At 41.2% G+C, this 5,167-nt stretch overlaps 1 protein-coding gene across 2 annotated transcripts in view; it reads right to left on the bottom strand.

Moving 5' to 3' along the window:
* The window catches only part of TMTC1 (transmembrane and tetratricopeptide repeat containing 1), a 337,017-nt gene that overhangs the window by 51,083 nt on the left and 280,767 nt on the right, over positions 1-5,167 (bottom strand). The window lies entirely within an intron of this gene.

The raw sequence follows: 5,167 nt of genomic DNA, 5'->3' as shown, positions 1-5,167 counted from the left end.
TGCCTATGCAGGGGGTCAGACTTGATGATCTATTGAGGTACCTTCTGACCCTAACATCTATGAATCTATGAATTATTATTTGGACAAAGCAAAATGACCAAAAGTTTAGGGACACACCTTTCCGGTCACCCCCGGGCATGAATTTTCTCTAACTTCTAGTTAATTTTTTTACCATTCATTTTACATGTTACCTTCTGAAAATGAAATGCTAATCCTGCCCTTCTATTTTGAAGTAATGGGTCAAATTCAACCGAATGTAACAGAAATTTGTTCCCCAAGGATTTCAACTCTTAATGAAAACTTGGCTCTTGGATTAACATTTTAGCTGGTAAGGGATTTTCCCCCTGAAAAAGTGAGGAAAAGTGAAATTTGACATCTTTGTTCCCTGAAAAAGGGGAGAAGGAAGCTGTCATTTATTGCTATTATGTAGTAAATATATTATAGTAGCTCTTAGAGGGCCCAGCCAAGTTCAAGACCCCTTTGTGCAGGATACTTTGCTAACATATATTCAGACATGCTCTGAGGCTAGCCCCCGAACTGAAGTTGAGTTTAAAACACTTTACAAGAGTTTCCTGGCCTTGGCAGTTCTTCCCTGGCACCATTCTGCTCACTCCACTCACCACCTTACAGATTGGTGCACAGATTGGTGCAGTGTTGCTCTGCCCAGCTCCTATGGTCCGGCAGGGGCAGCAGAGCTTCTGTGGCAAAGACTCCTGGTGGAGAGGTCCTGGTGCCCTCTCACATCAGCATCCAGGGTGGGTATTCCCTTTGCCCTGCCCTAGTTATTCTAGGTAGGGAATATTCATCAGTCCTAGGGAAGGTGGTTGATCTAGTGGGGAGGACAGTGGCTAAAATATTCTGTTTTCCATTAATATTTTACCACTGACTGTACATGCTAGTTTTATGCCATCACTAGTCCATGGACAATTTTGGCAGGAAGCTTGTTTGTGAAAAGACCTGGGGAGGTGTAAGAGGACTCCAGAAAGAGATGGAGTTGCTGCTGGTAGAAAACGTAGTAAACTTTCTATGTCGTTGCCTCAAAATCATTATGCCTCCAACACAACCCCTGCCTTAGAGACGTTTAATAGACGTGTAATTCATTGCTGAATTTTTCAGGCATGGAACCAGGTACATTCTAAAAACTTGGTTTGTCAGACTGACAAGGGATGAATACATGGGGCTGCCACACACTATAACTGATGGCAAAATATTTTGTCAACATCCCTCATATACAGATAAGCATCTTGTCATTTATGGATAAACACTTCTGTTGCTGCACCAATTCAAGTGCAAAAGTTTACTTGACAAATTGTTGATATATAAGCTGTGTCTTGAACACCTTAATATTCCATTGGGAAAAAGTTCACCTATAGCACAAATATTTACCTGTCATTTAGTTGATATTTAAATGTTTCCCTAATGGACCTTCTGACAGAAAATAGTGAGTTACACGCTAAGGACCAGATTACATCCAGCCCTACTATGGCTGTACTTGGGCATGGAAGCCCAACAAATCCATTCAGGGGGAACCTGGAGTACTCCTCTGGCTGTGGGAGGGACAGCAAAGTGCTCAGAGCTGCTCTTTCTGCCCTACAAAGTGACAGGAAGGATGGGGCAGAAAAGGGTGGGTGGAGGTGATGCCTTCTCTCCCTTCCTCAGATATGCTGGCCAGCAGAGCTGAGCTGGCCAGAGTTGGGTAGCATACTAGAGGAAGTTTCTCCCACCAGGAACAATGGGACAAGAAGGGGCTGAGTCACAACTGCTCTCTTGGAACTGCTCTCCAGGAACAAGGCAGAGATGTATCATACCAAACTCAAGACACAGAAAGAAGGCTCAACCTAGCCTAAAACAAATAATGCAGAGCTCAGTTTTGTTTCCAGTAATTTCTACTGGAATCCTGCCATTGACTTCACTACAGCAAGGTCTGGGTACTCTGTTTGAACGCTTTTTTTTTTCTCTTGCTTTGAAACAAGTTCCTGAATTAATTGACAGTCAGCTCTACATACAACAAGTGGTTTTAAAGCCTTACAGCAAGCTGCTTGAGTTACGAGCATAAGAGTACTTTACCTATTCTTGGAAAAGTCAGAAACACACAAACATTGTACTGCCAAATAGTGCTTTTCCCTCCACTTTCAAAAGTAAATTCTCCTCTGGCCAAGGAGTGCTCACACAACATTTTAAGCCCATCTTTAGGGAGATCTCTTGACCAATTTTGAAAGAAATGAGAACACAAGTTTAAAACAGAAGTGGTTTCAACCTTAAACTGTGAAATTCCTAAGATGCTGAACTCTGCATTACAGCCTCTGCCATCCAATGCAGCAAATTAAAGTATGCAGACACATCTTTCCCATCTATTCTCTGCTATACTTCTTGAGCTTAGATTTACTTATGATCCTGTTGCTCTTTACAAAAATTATACACGAAAGTCCAGATCTTCAGCCCAAGGTAAATCAGCACAGTTCTATTGAAGTCTGTGGAGCCCTGCCAACTTACGCCAGCTAGGATCTTGCCATAAATATGAGGACATATTGTTAGAGACATCAGCAATTTTACCCCGCAAGGGAAAACAACAGCTGTTGCACACATTCAAACCATGATTAGCAGAGGAGATCTCAGATAAACCACACAAGCTTAGCAAGATGACATGGTGTTTAATAGCTTCTTAAATACGGGCCCAATTTTCACCTGATCTTCTGACTTAGATTGAATACTACCATCTTCTGCAGGTAGTGCCACTGACCGGAGTTCAGTGATGCATAGTGGACTGAGAGATGGGAGGGAACAAAGGCAGACCCTAGGGGACTAATGGCTCTGATTCTGCCTTCTGTGCATGATCTTCCCTTGTTGTCAGAACCAACATCCTGAGGATAACTAGAGCAGGAAGAATGTAGCCCTGAGTCTAGATTTCCAGAACACCGTGACGTTTGCATATGAATTACTAATTAAGGCTAAAATTATTACAGGACTCTAAAATATTTCTGCAATATTTGCAGTACAGCATTTGCATGCGCAGAATTGCTTTGCTTTTTTTTTCCATTTTTAAAAGAACAAACTCAGAAATGAGCACATTTTGCAGCTGTTATTTTGTCTGAAAAGGTGACTTGTAAAAAGTTACTCTCTCATGTCTGTTTTGCCTATTTTGAATGTAGGCACTTCAAGACAGGAAGGAGGACTCTTCCCAATGTACACTGCTAAGGACATTAGGGTTTCAAATTTTAGCTTGGGCTGTTATATGTTACTTTATATGTAACTATAATGCTTTTATTGTTACATATAAACTATGTCTAGAACAATGTTTTTGTTATATAAATAGCTGTGACACTTTGAGGTCTTCTATAATTTCTTTTATGAAACAGCTTTTCATCTGCACATACATACACAGATAAACACACATAGATACATACACACAAAGACACACATGCGTATTTGCAATACTATTGCTACTGGTCATACTCATAGTCTGCAGGTACTAACCCTATTGCTATATAACTGATTAGACAGAACTTCCTCTAGGCTTCACCTAATCAAATGCAAGTGCTGCATTATTTATGAAAGAAAGCTGAATTTCATTAAACTCCTTACAACAAGAAGTACATGCGAAGAATCAATTTTTCTCCTTCTTTTAGGAATGGCAAGAATTTTCTTTAAGAATACACTTCCACTGGTAATTATAGCAAAAGTCCTGAAATAGCACAATTCACTTTAAAAAAACCCTTAAAAGTACACTTTAAATCAGGTTGGGCTTTGATTTCTGAAGAAAAGACAAGTGAGACATTTTCCTGTGGCAAAATGAATAATTCAGATGACTCCTCTGATGCTGCTGCCTCAATTGTCAGAATAAATCTAAGCAGCCTTGCCTTTAACTATTACAGGTATCCAATGCACAAGACTCCTGCTAATAATTATCCACGGGTTTTTCTTTTTCCCGCAAGGACCATTCCCTTTAATACTGTAAAAAATTAAAACACCTCATTGACCGGCAGAGACTAGGGATTTCCAGTTTCATAAAAAGCACTATGAGTATAAAACACAAATGAATTTTCAATTATTAAATGCCAGTGATCATTCAATGTACCTATAACCCAGGAGTCCTAATAAATAATGGGTTATATTTGATGCATCTATTTCTACTGCAGTAAGAAAAAGTTGCTAAAGGGAAGGGGAGAGGGAACTTGTTGTCATGGATACAATCTATAATCCACTAAGAATTTTAGTACTTTTACCTCAAATACTGTGAAGCCACTTGAACAACTGACAAGCCCTGTTCATGGCACTGCCTTGGAAGGTGTTTTGATCTGGTGCGAAAGGTCTTAAAGGGGGAAAGGGGAACTAGCACAACTGTGTATCCGCACCCTCTTACAGTTTTTATACTCGTATTTTCTCACATACAACCTACCCTTGAATAAGATATGTCCCTTGTTTCTGAAAAGAATAATGAAGGAAAAAAGATCTTTCCTTGAAAACACTGGTAAATGGCAGTAAGTATCGGAGTAGCAGCTTCTGCAACAGAAATCTTCTGTTGGGGGATGGAAAGCCAGCAGCTAGGGAGACCCAGATGCAGCACTGCAGTGTTACCGTCTGTTCTCCCCATCCTTTGCAGAAGCAGAAACTGCTTTACCCTATTTTCCCACTTCTAATGCTTGCCTCAATTTCCAGCAGCTGAATTAAAAAAAAAAATCATACATGTGAAAAATGCATTTTCCACCCCCTACCCCCCAGGCTATAAGCCTGAAAGGGCAGAAAGCAGAAGAAATGTGACTAGGATAAAGGGGTGCACTAGAGCACTGGCGATGTACATAACTTCCAGCAGCCTCCATAAGATACAGGAGTCAGGGCTTTGCAAACAACACCAAAACAATTTCAGGTTCAAACAAGGTCCTCATACAGAGGCAGCTAGGAGCTTCTGTGAAATGGCAGTGCCTCTCCCACGTGGTCAGTAGGTCCAAGCAACAGCTAATTGTGAAGTGCCTCTCAGCTGTAGCTCTGACCAGGACTAGGTTTACCATATTTCCAGATCCAAAAAAAGAGGATACCTGTCAGGGGGATACCTCTCTCCCAACCCACAGCCCCCCTGGCCTTACCATGCCCCTCACTTCCAACCTGCAGCCCCCGTCCCTGCTGCTGCCCCACACTCCAATCCCAATATTCACTCTAAATAGAAAAACAT

This window comes from Gavialis gangeticus, unplaced genomic scaffold (genome assembly GCF_001723915.1).
Source record: "Gavialis gangeticus isolate Ggan-Ray unplaced genomic scaffold, GavGan_comp1, whole genome shotgun sequence".
NCBI classification, from domain to species: Eukaryota; Metazoa; Chordata; order Crocodylia; family Gavialidae; genus Gavialis; species Gavialis gangeticus.
Note: the sequence above shows the minus strand (reverse complement) of the source record. Positions and strands in the feature narration are given on the sequence as shown.